The 17,770-nt window shown below is 45.6% G+C and overlaps 1 long non-coding RNA gene across 1 annotated transcript in view; it reads left to right on the forward strand.

Moving 5' to 3' along the window:
- LOC123590876 overlaps positions 1 to 17,770 on the forward strand; it is a 56,320-nt gene that overhangs the window by 17,089 nt on the left and 21,461 nt on the right. The gene's annotated exons all lie outside the window — the stretch shown is intronic.

Consider the following 17,770-nt stretch of genomic DNA (forward strand, 5'->3'; position numbering starts at 1 on the left):
ACATATGTCACTGCCAGCGTGTACCCTTGGTCGTGCCTGTTTGTTTACACACTTGCTTCCAGGGATGGTGCCTGGCCTGCTCTGCCTTGCCTTCTCTCCCCCGTGTCCCGCATTGCCTGTTGTGTAGGTCGTGCTCTGTAATTGAACGCATCATGCATCAGTGAATCAGTGGATTCACCAACATGCTAGGCAGGGTGAAGGGGTACTGGAAGGAATCAGAGAGCTCAGGGCATTCAAACCCTTCTCTCCATCGCAGGGGAAAGCAAGGCCGGGAGAGGAGAGGTGAAATCTGCCAGCAGCCCCCAAGGGAGAGCCGGAAGTGCTGAGAGAACCCAGGGCTCCCTCCCCTGAGTTTCAGACAAGCCAGGCTGCTTTTTGCTGCGGTGCAGTGTGGGGAAGGAAAACTGCTCTTGGAGAGAGGGATGATTTGTGCGTTGTTTTGTTTTTGTGGCGCTTTCATAATTTCGGTAAGGATATTTTTAAGCCGAAGCATGGGGCGGTTCAGTTTTCATTACCCAACTTGGCATTTTCCTCTTGTGCGCAGAGCCGCTCGGGCCCCTTTATCATAGCGTTGTAACCACATCCCCTGCTGGGCCTAACGCTAAATCAACACTGTCAGTTGAAAACAAACACTAACAGGTGCGCGGCACACTGAGCGTGGGAGGGTATTTATTCTGAAGCGAGGGCTAGTACACTGGAGGGGGTAATAAACCTCGACGCAATAGGGCCACTCTGCCCGCTGCTCCCCAGCCCGGGGCACCGGGAGAGCTGCCAAAGCCTTGCAAGGGCTGCAGCCTGGGCCCCCCGAAAACCAGGCCCGTCGGTGAGAAATGCGATTTTATAGTTGCAGGAGAAGCTCCCATCAGGCGCTTCTTAAAGCCCCTGTCTCAGGAGAGGCCCAGACTGGTGTGGCTGATGCACGCGGCTCCCGAGTGTCCTTCCCAGCAGCCCCTGGCTGGGAGACCAGCAGAAGTCTGTTCAGGACAGGAGCACTCATAGGACCTCGCTCGGAGGCGAAGGAGGACCTTGCAAACTCTGCCTCGGCCTTCCGTCCCGATCCCAGAAGTGCCGACTCTGGGCTGGACCACAGCGTACTTCACAGCGTTATCGGATCCGACCCCCCACCCCCCCCCCCCCCCCGCCACAACCCCACGAGGCAGATATCACTATCAGCATCCACCCCACTTCACAAATAAGGAGAAGACGGACAAAGGGATATAAAGTGCCCAAGGCTGTACAGCTGTCAGGTTCCTGGTGGAGACATGATTCATTTCAGGCAGTTGGTTTCAGAGTGTGTGTTCTCAGTCCTTCACCGTCCCGCCTCAGCTTTGGGTGTTAATCAGGTGGTTCCCGACCCCGGCTGGACATTGGAACCACCCATGTCAGAGCCAACCTCCAAAAGCTCCCGATTGGTGTGCTTTGGGGTAGCTGGGTATTTAAAATACCAACAAGTAAATAAGTGTGTGTGCCGGCGTGTGCAACCCCATTAGCCCCAGGCACTTGAAGGGAGCAGCTGGCAGAGGTAGGAGTTCCCGCCACGCTGTTCAAAGCCAAGTATCGAGGAGGACGGGCACGCAGCACTGGAAGGCCCGCCAAGGAAGGTCTGGCCTGGGCGGGGCTCGGTGACTAAGGCGTGGGGAAGACTGCCAGAAAGGGGGCAGAGGTGACCAAAAGGGGTGCCAGAGAGACAAGAAAACCAACAGGCCTATTTCTCTGTCTGCCAGGAGCGGGCCGCGGGGACACGCCAAGGGAGAACACCACGGAGGGTGAGCCCCTTCATGCTGCACAGACCGTTCCTGGAACTTACCAGTACTAAAAAGAATGAAGGTTCCCGGAAAGGTGTTTTAAGAGGGAAACTTGCCTTGTAAATCACACCTGTTGGAGCTACACAGGGGAGCATTTAAGGCTCTGAAGTGCACAGTACGAGAATCTCCTCAAACCAGGGTCTGGGGGTTTGGGATGTAAATGCTGGGAAGTCAGGGGGTTCCCTCGCCCTTCCTTCAGTGGCCCATCTGGACTCAGCCTGTATTTTAGTTACAAGCTATTCTCATCCTGTAGGGGCTGTTTACATTTGAGACACAGGTTTTAAGGTTATAAAATTCAGGGGCGCCTGGGTGGCTGAGTCGGTTAAGCGTCCGACTTCGGCTCAGGTCATGATCTCCCCATTTGTGAGTTCAAGCCCCATGTGGGGCTCTGTGCTGACAGCTCAGAGCCTGGAGTCTGCTTCTGATTCTGTGTCTCCCTCTCTCTGCCCCTCCTCCGCTCACGTTCTGTCTCTCACACTCTCTCTCTCAAAAATAAACATTAAAAACTTTTTTTATTTTTATTTATTTTATTTATTTTTTTTCAATAAAAACTTTTTAAAAAAAGATTGTAAAATTTATATCCGTTAGAGACAAAAACGTTTTAAAATAGAAAAAAATGTCACTCATAATTTTATTACCTAAAGATAACAATTATTATTTAGGATATTCCTTTATGTTGTTTTTCCTGGACAAAATTTTTTTCAACACAATGTGAATCATAATAAATGTGCATTATTATAACCTGCTTATTTCACCTAAAATAGCATAAAGCTGTTTATTCCTTGCATCAGTTTCTTTATTCCCTTCATAATAATTGTATTAACGGTGATGAGGTATTGCTGGGATTCAGAAAACTGAATAATCTATGAATTCATTCCGTGGGAGAGAAAAATTGAATAAGAATTCTTGTTAAGAATTGTTTCTATTTTTGCTTAAATATGTATACCCTAAAACCAGGTATCAATGTGTCTACCCCTCACAAACAGCCCTGAGCCTTAAAGTCTAATCCAAATGGGTCTTTTGGCAAATCTAGGATTTGGCCAGATTGATTTTTAAATGATGATGGAAAGGTAAACATAAATGCGAAAACGTTTCATAGAGAACTTCCAAATAGGAAGATTTATCATCAGACCCCTGCCACTGTAATTTCCTTCTCGAAGGGGCTTTGCCAGAGAGACTAAGCCACGTGGCATAATCCCTGAACACGCATTGGCATATGCAGGAGCTCGGTTTGTGCAAATGGCTTCTTGGAGCCAATCAGACTAGCTTGGTATTTCATCTTTTGGCCCAATACTGTATACTGGCACAAATAACACTACCCCTGCCATGCACAGAATAATGTTCAGAATAATAAATCAGCCACCCTGTAATTATATGGGGAGAGCCAGCTTTATTCTCTCGGTGAGCAGATTGATGTATCTGTTTAGACGGGATGCCTAGGGCTCTCTGGGAACCTGGGCTGACTTCCTAGTGCCCAGGCAGGCCCTGCCCCACATCCCTGTATGTAGAGGTGAGTTCCCGCTGGGCAGGTCTGCTGGGACTAAACTGGTTTCTAAACCTGTTTGGCTTCTCCCAAAGGTCCATAGCTGTCAAAAGTGAAACAGATCCAGGGGCTGGGGACAGCAGAAAGGCACAAACTCATCCGTCAGGCTGTGCGAGCAGAAAGGCCGTGGAGGCTGAGACAGAAAGGCTTCCTTAGCTGCAGGATCCTGGATGGCCGTTAACATAGTATTTGAGGACAGTCCCAGACAGAAGATGTTGGACCAGGTAATCTGTCTGTCTGAATTCATGCCATTCCTTCAGCAGTTGGCAGAAAGGAATTGAAGCAGCACACACAAGTGGACAAAATAAACCATACAGGAAGGTCATTTCACACAGGCGAGAGAAGTGACCACTCCCTTGTCCTGCCTTGGTTCGAAGCACATACTTAAAAGATCATGTGACCGTATTAATGAGGGCATAGGTGGGTGGGTGAAAGGAGGAGGCATACTCCTAAAGCCTGCTGTAAAAATTTACAGGTCAATCACATTAGAATTCAAATGTATCTTTACATTATAGCATCAAGCCTGATCAATACTTCATCAGTACATTCTGAGACTTGCCCAGGAGTGTGAAAGTTCCCCCCGTGGATACGTTCCCTGCCTGACCCTGAATGGCTTCCTTTGGCCCTGCATGTCTGACTCATATGCCTTCCCCACATTTAATTAGATGGTTTATTTTCTGAGATCAAGTTGGCTATTTTGTCTTCATGGCTGTATCTCTTTGCTTTTGTGGTTTTTCTCCGCTGGGAGTCCTCTAACCCTGGCTTGTTGGCATGCCTGGTGTCTTCCATTGCTCAGGCCTTGGTTCAAATTTCTCCTCCTCAAAGAGGTCTTTCCTCCCCTCCCTCCACTCCTAGCCACTCTCGGACACAGGTCTATGTTTAATACTGCACACGCTTTATAAATATCCCATTTAGCTATCTCCTTGTTTATTTTCTGGGCTCCGCCATCACCCACGTATGGATCTTGCACTGTTCTCCATTGCACCCCCAGCACTCACAACAATTTTTTTTTAATGTTTATTTACTATGGAGAGACAGAGAGAGACAGAGCGTGAGCAGGGGAGGGGCAGAGAGAGAGGGAGACACAGAATCCGAAGCAGGCTCCAGGCTCGGAGCTGGCAGCACAGAGCCCGACGCGGGGCTCAAACTCACGGACCGCGAGATCATGACCTGAGCCGAAGTCGGCCACTTCACCGACTGAGCCACCCAGGCGCCCCGCACTTACAACAATATTGAGCATACAGTGGGCATGTGTGAAGCCCAGGAGGCAGGTCCTATGCTTGTCTCTATTTGATAGATGCCCAGTTAGGATTTAAGGACAGCACCGTGCTCTCAACAATAGCCTTATGCCTTGCCTCTCTAGCATTTTTGCTGAATAAGTAAATGAGTATCTGTCATCACCATTCCCTAAAGACTCATAGGTTCCTTCTAAGCTCTAAGTCCAATAAACACAAATATCATGATCTTAAAAACAGGTCGTACATATATGACAGATACCACACAAGGTTAAGAGTCCTGAGGTTTAGGGGGCGCCTGGGTGGCTCAGTCGGACAAGTCTGACTCTTGATCTCAGTTCAGGTCTTGATCTCAGGGTCATGAGTTCAAGCCCTGCCTTGGGCTCTGTGCTGGGTGAAGCTTACTTAAGAAAAAAAAAAAAAAAAAAAAAAAAAAAAAAAAAAAGAGTCACTAGATTTAGGATGTCCCTGTTTTTAGGGGAAATGGGGATACAGACTCGTTTTTGGTTCCTAACCCTCCGGAGCTGGCTCTGTAGCTTTTGGTAGAGAGTAGGAGGTTAAATCCTACAGTGATACCGACCCCACAAAAGGCCAATATTTTTCTCTTTAAGCCACCACTGCCACTGAAAGACTCGTCAGGTGGCTGGGGGTGCGGGGAGACTCCACAGCGTTGATGAATCTTGGTGGGTTTTACAACTTGTTGCACCTGTTTGAATTTTTATTATTATTCCTGGAGCTTCACCTCAGAAATTTTGGTTTTAAGTTCATATATTTTAAATCAGTATAATAAGCATATGTACACGTATTTTGAAAATAATGTTTATTTTCGAGACAAAGCATGGACAGAGGAGGGGCAGGGACAGAGGATCCGAAGCAGGCTCTGTGCTGACAGCAGTGAGCCCGATGCAGGGCTCGAACTCACAAACCTTGAGTCCGTGACCCGAGCCAAAGTGGGAGGCTTAATCTACTGAGTCACCCAGGCGCCCCATACACTTATTTTAAAAATAAATATATTTAATTTGCACACACACTTGGGATGTTCTTGAGGATCTTGGAGACATGGACAACAATAACTTTTTTTTTTTTAAAGGATTTCTCCTTTATCCTCTCATGGTGTTTCAAAACACCACCGAAGTAGGCAGAGCCAGACCAATGTTATTCTCTCTAGCTAGCTGACTCCCAGATCACCGGTCTGGACTCTCGGGTTTTCTTCCTGCTTCTGTGGCTGCTTTCTCGAATGCCCTGTGCTGGTTCCTCTTCATCTTCCAAACTTGGAACATTGGTGTGACCCAGGATTCAGCCTTTGGGCATCCTTCCTCTACACCCTCTTGGTGGCCTCATTCACTCCTTTGACCTTAAATACAATGTTTATGCTAATGAGGCTCAAGTGTGTATTTCCAGCTCGGTTTGATCCCTTTAGCTCAGCGCTGTTAGTCTCTGACATTTCCACTTGGTCATCTTATGGGTATTTCAAACTTACATGCCCCAAACTGGGCTTCCAAAGTGGCTCCTCTCAGTTTTTCCTGCCCGAGTCAATGACCACTCCGTTTCTCGTTACCAGGCCAACGATCTGGGGCCATCTCCGCCCCCACTGTCTCTTACACGTCCCATCTGATCTGTCACAACTCCTATTGTTTCTACTTTTAAAGTATAGTAAATCCAGAATCTGGCCTTTTCTCTTACATTCCACCGTTGCCACGCTGGCCAGACCCCTGTCACCTTGTGCCTGATTGGTCTCAGGGGCCTCCTAACTAGCCTCCCTGCCTCTTTGCTGCCCTTGGGTCTGTTCTCAGCACAGCAGCCAGAGCAATTCTGTGGTTGTCGGATCATCACCCTCCTCGGCTCAAAACGCTCCACGGACTTGCCCTGTCACTTAGAGTGACACTCGCCCTGTCCCTGTAGTCCTTATGTGACCGTCCATGCTCTGGCCCTCTTCTGCTGTGACAAGTCCCTGACTATTTTCCTCCTCACCTTCCCGCCTTCCCTTCAACACCCTCCCACCTCAAGTCCTCTGCATGAGCCATTCTCTGTGTCTACAGTGCCCTCCCCCAGAGAGTTCTGTGGCTTCCTCTTCACTTCCTTTAGTTGTTTATTCATATGTCACTTTCTAAGCACCCAGCTCAGTGCCTTACTGCTGTTGTAGATGCCTGATACATTGCTTTTTTTTTCCTTTCTAAGTTTATTTATTTTGAGAGAGAGCATGAGTGGGGAGGGGCAGAGAGAGAGAGAGAGAGAGAGAGAGAATGCCAAGCAGGCTCCACACTGTCAGCACAGAGCCTGATGTGGGGCTCGAACTCATGAACCACGAGATCATGACCTGAGCTGAAACCAGGAGTCAGACACTTAACCAACTGAGCCGCCCAGGCTCCCCGCTGCCCAGTACATCGCTCTTTAGCAAATACATGACTTAATTAGCAGAGTCGGTGTTTCCAGACTTGTCTTTGTCCTGGAGAACGTGCACGAGTGAGGGACGGTGTGGCTCTGAGAAGATGCCTGTGCTCGCTCCCAATCGTTAGAGCTGTTCCAGTAGGTCTTGTGTTAGAAGTGATCTCAGTCAATCTGACTTCAGAAACGTTCTGAAAACTAGGATGGGTTTCCTCCGAAGAGAAAGCTGTTACAGAGGAGCATGACCTTTAAAGCATGTTCAGCAATAATGCCTTCTGAAGCATTGGTGCAATGAGATGTGTTTCATTAATCGTGTTTTCTGAGCTGAGCAATTTGAAAGAACACGCTCCCCGTCTGCCTCACTGCCATGTTCTTGTCAGCCCTTTCACAAATTAACCTGAATAGAAGCAGCTTCCCCTCAGCGGTGAGTTAAAATAAGCCACTGTTCACATGATTATTACTTCATTGTGCTTTTACGCACATTCCTTGGTGCTTTTTAATTATATATAATTACCAGGGAACAGGGAGTAAAATCTGTTTAATCTAAAATGAAACATGCTAAATAGATAATGTTCCCAGTTCCTGCTTTTTTTTTTTTTTTTTTTTTTTTTTAAGGTATCACTCGAACTCAGGAAGACCAGGTTCAAGAGCGTAGATGCAGATCTTGCGGGAAGTGGAAAGCATAGCCTACGTGATTAAACATTATTTATTTCGTGTGCATGCTCTGGCTTTTTAAAAATTGTCACGCAACTTGGCGACTCAAGTAGTGACATCTGGGGTGCAATTATTTCAGATGCCATTTTTTTTTTCCTCCTCATAAAATAATTGCAACGAGCCGCAAACAAGAGTTAAACTTGATGGTAGCATATGGTGACTTTGATATGACGACATGTTTTTCCTGCAGGTTTTGTGGGTGTGTCTGATGATGCACCGTTTTATCAATGCTTGTCACAGTGATCATATTAAAATGCATGACACTGGTCAAGAGGCAACACAGCTCAGCGCTGAAGTCTCAGGCACTGAGACAGACTTCCTACACCTGAATCTGTTGTATTAGTGATGCCGTCTTAATTTATATAACTTCTCTGTAGCTCTCTGTCTCATCTGTGCCATGAGGCTATAAGAGTAGTCGTCTCAGAGGGGGGTTGTTAGAATTAAATGTGTATGTATCAAGTGCTTAGACTAGAGCACTCAGTGAGAGTTTATTATTGTTACCAGTGAGGAAAATTAAGATCAGGCCACAGCAACAGATAACTGCAAAATCCCAGGGCCTTGACATAACCAAAGTCTCTTTTTTTGCTCAAGCTACGTGCCCCTCATGGAGCAGCCATCATCTCAAATGTTGCCCGTGGCTCTGGCAGAAGGAAAGATAATTCTGGAAGGTCTGGCACTAGCAATTAAATGCTCCAGGCTGGAAGTGGCCCTGTCACTTCTGTTGCTAACTCATCGGCCAGAATCAGTTGCATGGCCACCCTCGACCACCTGCCTAGGGGACGTGAGAGAAGACAGTGTCTAGAAGCCAGACACCAAGGATTTTTGGCAAACGGTACTTAGGACATCCATGGTTTCTGTTGCCGTTCGGCTTCTGCAGTGAAAGCATTTGGCTTTCTCAGTCTGAGTGACCTTAACCTTTTTGGTTGCTGGCTGTCACTGTTGGTTAAGGAGAATTGCAGGCTTCGGGGAAGGGCTTCAAGAGTGTCTTAGAGCACAGCAAGCTGAACATAAGGCTCTATTTAGCTATTTCGTGGCATTCTGGGGCACCGGACCATCTGCAATAGAAATGACTTATAAATGTGCTCCATTAAAAATAAAAAAGACCGGTTCTAACACTTTAAACATGTCTGCTCAAAGACAACATTGGAAATACTGAAATACTGTCCATATGCCCCATGGATGTCCACCTCCTCTATTCAAAGCTCTGCATGGTTTCCGAGGCCTAGTAGCTCTTGGATGTGGTTTTGTTTAGACATCCCCAGGCCAACATTTGTTTATTTGCCTTGAATCCCTCTGGGGCCAGCCAAGTGCCAAAAACAAATGACTTACGGTTAGTTCTTGATGATCTTTGCAAATGGTTGGTCATCTTGAGCAATGCGTATTTGCCCTTCATTGGGCTTCCTCTCCTTCTGTTCTGTGGCCAAGATCCCTGCCCCTCACCCTTCCAATCATCCTGAGGCTCCTTATACAGAGGAAGGGTAACCCACTTTATTGCTCTCGGTCTCCATTCAATCCTCTCTCAGATGGACTGGGCTACTGCTGGGGGATGACTGGGATGGTGGGTGAGGGCTGAGTTCTTTGTTTCCTTTTCAGCACCAAATGCCTTGATAATTTATTCTGGGCTTTCCCACTGCTGTAGCATTGGTGGCAAAAAAAGCAGTGCAGTTCAGATTTTAGAAGTCAAGACTGGCTGGAAGAACAGGAGAACAAGGTGGGCTCTTTTTATAGAAGAATATCACTGGGAAGGAAAAGTCCCAAAGCTATTGTCACTCCCGGAATCCCCCCAGCCTCAATGAGAACACATGCATCCATAGTCCCCCGCCGGCCTGCCCTGGCTGTGAAGACAGAAATACCTGTGCTCAAATTGTAGGCCTCCCATTCGTCATTGCTGTATGACTTAGAGGAAGTACCTCAACGGCTCTGAACTTCCATTTTTTTCATCTGCAAAGTAAGGTTCAATAATACCTAACACGAAGGGCTGTTGTGACAACTAGATGATATGTGTCAGTTCTTGGGACAGTCCTTGGCACATTAAAGTTCCAAATCAATTGTAGTTGTAATTAGGCAACACCCAGATTAGGTTTGATCTCTTCTAGGAACTCTGACTCTATTACTTGAAATCCTTCTGTACGATGTATTGGTCTTCGACTAATTAGAGTAGGCTAAACTCGAATAACAAATAGACTCAAAGTATCCTGGCTTAAGTGTAGTCAAGGTTCATTTCTCCCATTATAGTCCAGGGAAGAAGTTCCAGGTTGGGGGTGGGGGTGATGCGAGAGGGTTGTCCCTGATCTGTATGGTCAATTAGAAACTCACAGTGATGTCACTCTGCTGCCCTCAACACATGGCCTCCAAAGTCACCCTAGTCATTGTCTGTCATCACACCCCCAGGCAAGGGAGAAACACGAAGGAACGCGTGTAGAATATCGTACAACCCAGGCACCCCTACTCTGTCATAGTCTGCTGGAGAGAAATTAATCACAGAGTCACAGGTTGCTGAAAGGGAGGCTGGGAGTTGTGCTGAAGCCAGCCTTCCAAATGCCCCACTGCCATGAGAAGATCAGCCACCTGTCTCAGACTCAGGCCCATTTAGATGTTTAGTAAGTTCTTTCCAATTAAACTATCAGCTTCTTGAATTAGAGACATTGTTTTAACCAACCTACAAAGTCATGTTCAGTGACAGACATGCAAGAATGTTTTTTGAATCAATAGTAGTCCTAAATGAATAGGGGTGCTATTCTCTGGCTAAATATTTCAGATTTGGTCTCCAATGCATCTGAATGCAACTTCTTAGTTACTGTAAAGTAGAATGAAATTAAGTTTTAACAGGTTTGGTTAGGGATTACTTGTGTTGAACAATTCATCCTTTGTAACAATTCAAACAAAGACGGCAACAAAAATGTTGAGGATTTTCCAGTAACAGGATGATTCCAGAGCAATTACTATATTTATATGTACTTATCGTTAATAATAACTATATAAACTTATTCATTATAATTATTTGCTGACACATTACAGAGTCCATTAGGTTCTCAGTGTTATCTTTCAATCATTTAAAATTCTAGATTCTTATGGGGCACCTGGGTGGCTTAGTCGGTTAAGTGTCCAAGTCTTGGTTTCGGCTCAGGTCATGATCGTCCAAGTTCCTGAGTTCCAGCCCCACATCAGGCTCTCTGCTGTCAGCACAGAGCCTGCTTCATATCCTCTGTCTCCCTCTCTCTCTGCCCTTCCCCTACTCATTCACTCTCTCTCTCTCAAAATAAATTAAAAAAATTTTTTTAAATAAAGAAAATTACAGGTTCCTATATAGTCTTTCCTTGAAGATAAATAGCATTTATGAAAATAAGTATAGTGGATAAATCATCATTTTGTAGGGCTTCAGAGTGAAAAATCTGGTGTTCTGCTTTTAAAAAACACCCCCAATTTTAATCTAAAGGTCTAAAAAAACGTATTTGGATCGGTAAATCAACTTTCTTACCTCAATTATGAGTAGGAGAAAAACCCAAAAACATATGCAAATAGGAGCCAAGAAAAGTATAGGAGACAGATCACTAGCTTGGGTATAAGTAATGATAAAGCCAAACAAAATATTTGAATTTGTCCCTCCTTTAGGCACTTATGCTGGTTCAGTGATTATCTCTTAACCCCAACACACCTTTTTCTTTATTGCGATGTCAACCAGGGCAGACTCTCTGCAAAGCACTTCCTGCTTTGCCGGCTGCTTTCTGGTTCGCCTCCACCAATTGCAGGTGCTGGATGGAGACCGGAAGGAGGGAGGAGGGACTTCCTTCTTCCCATTTGTTTGCAGTTCTTGTCAGATCGCCTTTGCAAAGCGTTTTGTCATTGTAGTAGCAGCAGTGGGCTGCAGGATGTAGGTTTCCTCACACCCAGAACCCGCCTCCTCACACCTTTCAGAGGTGTCAGCAGCAGCCTGGGGATGCCTTTCTTCAGGGCATGGGTCGCAGGCCCTTGGAGCCATCCTCCGAGCTTAGAGAAACCAGCACCCGCCATGCAGCGGCCCTTCTGAGATGTCCCAGCTGAGCTCCATGGCGCCAACATCTTCTCTTTGTTCTTCCTCCTGGCCTAGGAGAGTAGCCGCTTCCTGCCACTGCTGCTCCCCCAACAGCATTCTCTTTTTGCCTTTTCGGTTTTTCAGTACCTAGTTAGCGATTTCTTATGTTACTTTACCTTGTTAAAATTATTGGGGTGGTTTCTGTCTCCTGACTGGGTTCCATGTGATAAATTAACTGAAGCTCGTTCTTTCAACGGACAGGACCACCAGAATGCTAGCTGTTTGAATCTAACTGTAGATTTGGATGCTTGAAGGTTCAGTTTAATGATAACACCCTTTAACTAAAAGCTATACTTAAAAGAAAGAGCGAAATGAAATTTGCTTCTGCATTTGGTATTTGGATGAAGACTTGAGAATGAAGAGATTTTTTTGGATAAGCTATGCAATTGATTCTATTATCTTGGAGCCGAATGTTTCTCTGTGCCTCATTTCTCTTTAGCCGTACTAAGGGAAAATAAGCAAATGACTCTTGCACACCTCGAGACAGGTGAACTATAGATCATATTAACGAAGTGACTCATAGAGGGGAAGTCTTCTGAAGTGCTGACATTTTATAGTGGTGATTTGATGGACATGTTTCTAAAATACCAAACTTACTTCCTTGAATTTTTAAGCAGATATGCTCAGCATATTTAGAAAAAAAATTTTTTAATTAACTCAGAACCATAGTTTTTACCCAGGACTGTACTGCATCAGAATGTATTTTTCTTCTTAGGAGAAGGAGGGATGTTTCAAAACAGCCCAAAGAGCCACCGACTAATTGTAAACGAGGGAGGTAGTGACACAATAGCAACAACTTTGGTTAACGGTTATTGAACTCTTACTGAATGCCAGGTGGTCTTCTAGGTCCTTTTACACATTATCCCATTTAATCCTCCTACAACAACCCTCTGCAAGGGGTATTGTGATTATCTCCTCTTTATTGATGAGGAGATGGAAAACAGAGTTACTGTCCAAGATCCCATAGTGAATATGGACAGGCACAGAATTAAAGTTTTTTTTTTTGATTCTAGAGCCCACCATCTACTTCGCTGTGTTTTCCATCGTTTTTGTTTGTTTACTTGTACTTCATACGTTTATTTGTAAAACTAATTCGGGAAGCCATCAGGCTCAGAACTGGGCGAGTGACTAAAATGGGTAGCCCGTAGCCTCCTCTCCCAGGAATTTATAGGCTAGTAAGGCTAGGAGGTTAAACGAAGTGCTAAAATACTAAGGATGATACTTAGGAGGCAAAAAAAAGTATCCCAAGAACGGTAGAGTGTCTCCAGGAACACCCCAGAGAGAGGTTTACCCATCCACGGTGACTAACCATGGAGAAGAGTCCCAATCTGCCTCCGTTTCCCTAACTCTCCTCTTCCCCAATATCAAACTGAAAAAGTGAAAAAGCATGTTGGTGTCAGACACAAAAGTACTTCTATTCAAATCGAGAACTGCAAAGTCATTTGCATTTTGCTTTGCCCATATGCTATGGTAAAAAAAAAAAAAAAAAAAAAAAAGTGAAGGCTTTAGAGCTTATTTTGCATCTGTACAGCAACTCTAAATCTAAATCCAATTTTCCTTCGTTGAACCAAGTAAGCACTATTTTTAGTTAAAGTTAATTTAAGGCCTCTGAATAGAAGACCAATGAAGAGCACCTTTAACCGTGCTCAAGTAGACGCTGGAGGCTCATAAAAAAAAGCCCTCGGTTGCCCATGCTTGGCACCACCTAGAGACGAGAAGACCTCTGTGCGAAGCCCGTTGGGCCCTCTCGTGCGATCATCCCTCTTGACTGCATCCACGCTGGATCCGCTTTACCCATAATCCTGCAGAACTCCCTGGAAAGCGCGGGAAGGCTCCAGGGCACTTCCGGTGTAACCTCACCACTCTGTTCGTTATTTGCTAATTTATAGCTGCTGCGCTCAGCCTTACCGGATGGAAACGCGGCTAAGAGGTTGTCCTTGTCTCCCTTCACTCAAGCAAAGAGGGATGAAGTTTTAGACTGATGATTTCTTTCTTTCTTTTTTTTTTTTTTTTTATTTAAATAACTCCACTTGCAAGCTTAGAGCTCATAATACTCTGCTGAGTGTTGTTTTACCTACGGGCCTGCTGATCTGGTATTATGTGAGCTGCAAACTCTACTCGAAGGGGAGGTGATTTAAGGATACTGCGCTGACCTACCCTGCAATCTGAGTCAGCTCACTGGTTCTGGTGGGCCCGAGACAGACTGCTAGTGTCTTGTTAGTGTGCAGAGGAACTGAGGCAGTTTGACAGGGAGTTTATTAATTTAACAGGGATTTCGCAATCCCATTGGCTTCCTGCCAGCCCACTCATTCCTCCTGAGTACGTAAGTGGGTTTTTTCTCTGTAGCCTCTGATTTTTTTCGTGGTCATCTGAGAAGGTCAATAGTTGGTGAGTCCAAGGAAAATGTGGCCTACAGAGAAAGTACCCCAACTTTGCCATCGTTACACAAAAGCAGAGAAAATGATCAGTGAAGAGAGAACTGCACTTAGATGAAAGCAAGAGGTGTTATGTGGAAAGACAAGTTTAAGACCCGGAAAGAGAGAGACTGGGAAAACTGTGTTGTATTAACTGTGGTTCTTTAGTTGCCAATGGCAGAAAGTGATTAGTTCGGCAAAAGTTTAAAAAAATCAAATTATATATATATATATATATATATATATATATATATATATATTAATGTTTATTTATTTCTGACAGAGAGAGAGAGACAGAGCATGAGCGCGGGAGGGGCAGAGAGAGAGGGAGACACAGAATCTGAAGCAGGCTCCAGGCTCTGAGCTGTCAGCACAGAGCCCAACTGCGGGGCTCGAACTCACAGACCGTGAGATTATGACCTAAGCCGAAATCGGACGCTCAACCAACTGAGCCACCCAGGTGCCCCTAAATTATATTTTTTGAAAAGTTGAATGGAGATACTGAAGTATGTCACAGCACCCAAGAAGAATGGCTTGAGAGAGTTGCCCCTAACAGAATCTAGTTCTAATATCTCACTCTCTCTGAATTTCTCATGGTTTTCCTTCTTTGTTTGTTTGTTTTGTGACATGTTAAATGTTTGTTTGTATATTTATTTATTTTGAGAGAGAGAGAGAGGGAATGAATCCCAAGCAGGCTCCACGCGGTCAGTGCAGAGCCTGACATGAGACTCGATCCCACAAACCGTGAGATCATGACCTGAGCTGAAATCAAGAGTTGGATGCTTAACTGAGCCACCAAGCGCTGCTTTGTGACATTGTTCTAAATGGTCTACATGGGATCAAGCCTCCACCTGGATCCATCAACCGTGGCCAGGGTGCAGGAAGGTGTCATGTGTTAGGTCTGGCTGCTGAGGGCCCACCCCTGGGCTCAGGAGAGATCTCAAAGGAGCTTGGAAGCCATCCTCAAATATGTCTAGGACATGTCTTTCTGGGTTGGCTTGAACATTGAATCTTCGCAGCGTTTTTCCGGAAGAGTTAGTTTCAATGAGAAAGCGTTGTCATTTGCCAACTTTATGACCCAGGCTTTACTGTGCCCCCGTTTCCTAATCTGTAAAATATGGACCCTACTTGCTTTACGAGGGCACCGTGAGGATCCAAGGAGCTCACAGACACGAAGCGTAAGCCTCGTTATATGGCGCAGTTCTGGAAGGAGTGCTGATTATTTGGGCTGTCCAGTCTGGGCACCGCGGTTCTGGCTTCACTTGGCAGTGGGGCCTACCTACTTCAGACATCCATCTAGAAAAAGTCTGATGAGATTATTCACCCCCGGGGGGTGTATGAAGAAAAACAACTCTTAATCATTCAGAATGATTGATCCTCAGCTACGGGGTAAGAACCGCGTCAAGTTTGCAACCACATCAGCATGACTGTAGCGATACCACCATCATGTATAACCTGCTCCTTTAGCCTCCTTCTCAGGAAGGGGGTAATAATGTGAATAGGTTGGATTTGGTCCAGTTTGTACCCTTTTCTGCTTTCCACCATCTAATTCACTGATAACACTCTTCCTGTGCCCAGTGCCATTCTTGCATGCCCTTTTCTCAGGTAGGACGTCCCTTAACAGCTGGAAAGAATTCTGTTTCATTTTACTGTGTTAGTCTGTTCAGGCTGCTACAACAAAATACCGCATACTGGGTGGCTTATAAACAGCACCGTACTGGGGGCTGGGAAGTCCAAGATCGTGGTGCTGGCAGATTCAGAGTCTGGCGAGCACCTGCTTCCTAGTCATAGACGGCCGTTGTTTTGCTGTATCCTCACGTGGTGGAAGGGGTGAAGGGTGGTCTCTGGGGCTTCTTTCATAAGGGCACTAATCCCATTCAGAAGAGATATGCTCTCACGATCCAAGGACTTCCTAAAGTCCTCACCTCCAAATACCGTCACCTTAGGAATTAGGTCTCAACAAATGAATTTGGAGGAAACAGAAAGATTCAGTCAATCGCAAAAATGAAGCCTTCTGTTAGCATGTTTTCCAGTTTTTTTTTTTTTCTTCTTTTCTGTTTTTCCAGCTGCTTCTGTTCTTAGTTGCACTGAACTTGGGAGATTCCTGTTCCTGTGATGTGCTGTTTGGAATGTATGTTGCTGGTAACTAATTGTTCTGGGTATGACTTCTCTGTTTGGGTGGCGTCCAGTTCTCTTTCCTCCTCTACCCTGAGCCAACTCTGATTTATATGTCTGTGAATCTCTGCAGAGCTGTGGAGGTGGCTGTGGAGGGGGGGGGGGGGTTGGAGTAGGAATGCTCTTTGAAATAGTACAGTTTGCCTTGACTTCCAGCTCAAAAGAGAGCCAGATTTTGGCTGCCATTCAATGTCAAAATTTAGGCAGAGGCACAGAATTAGGTCTTATCGTACACCAACGTGATTCGGACTAGAATCCATCGGTTCCCACTGGCTAAGTCTGAGGCTGTGAAGAGGTTTTGAAGTTGGAAACATGCAAACCTGAACATTCTCTGGGGCCTCATTGACATCTCTCAGAGTTGGCATTCAGCCCTTTGGGGCATGGGCAAGTCACTTGGAAGCGGAGGCAGGGCACGAAAGGAGCCCTTCCCCTGAAAGTGGGGTTTCTTCGCACCTAATCTTTCCAGACCCAGTGGTGTTTCAATTACAGTGCCAACTCTCAGAAAGTTCGGTGCCTTACAGGGTGACTGCCACAGCAGCATCTCTAAACATGCTTGCATTCATGAGGCATTAGCAGCACCCGTGGTTGGAGGAAAGGGGATCCGGGCAAGTTTCTACCGGCTTCCCACATCCCTTACCTTTCAGCATTTCCCCAAGTAAATCCCATTCTTCACCTTCCCACACCACTTCTGGCAACCCAATGTTACCATTTCCCACGGAGCTCCGGTCGGGCCCACAGGCAGGAATTCACAGAGATGGTCATATGTGAAATGGTAATGCGGACAACGGCACGACAGCCCGTTCTGTTGCCAGGACTCTTGTGTTAGTGGAGGGAAGATAACACCGAAACCCTAACACTGAGTGGGTACAAGACAATTTGAATGCTTAGCTTCCCCCCCAAGGATTTATCCTCTTCCATGTTGTTTTCATCCTGGGACGTGGGCTGATGGAGGAGTATCTATCAGGAAACATTAATGGTATTGTTACAAAGGGGGGGGGGAGGCACGATGAGCCACTCACTGACTCTTACTGCCTTTTGCATAAGTGATACTTGTCATTCCTACTTGCCTTTCACTGACCGACACAAGTTATATGGCTATGCCTGAATTCAACAAGATTTGTCTTACCTTCCTGCAGGCAGGATACCATTAGGAGGGGCTCTAAAATATTTTGCAATGTTGTGGTGCTGCGATCCATCATACTTAAGTGTATAAAATATTTAGTGTATGATGAAAATACATTTCAAATTACTGATGAAATGCATTAAAAAAAAAAAAAGTTGTCCCAGGAAAATTAATTATGTGGGAAAATGAATTAAAATGAGATCATTATCCCATGTCATACACAAAAATACAATAGATTAATGCTAAAGAATTAGAATGCATATAGGGGCACCTGGGTGGCTCAGTCGGTTGGGCGTCCGACTTC

Source organism: Leopardus geoffroyi, chromosome B4 (assembly GCF_018350155.1).
Source record: "Leopardus geoffroyi isolate Oge1 chromosome B4, O.geoffroyi_Oge1_pat1.0, whole genome shotgun sequence".
In the NCBI taxonomy this organism is placed as follows: domain Eukaryota; kingdom Metazoa; phylum Chordata; class Mammalia; order Carnivora; family Felidae; genus Leopardus; species Leopardus geoffroyi.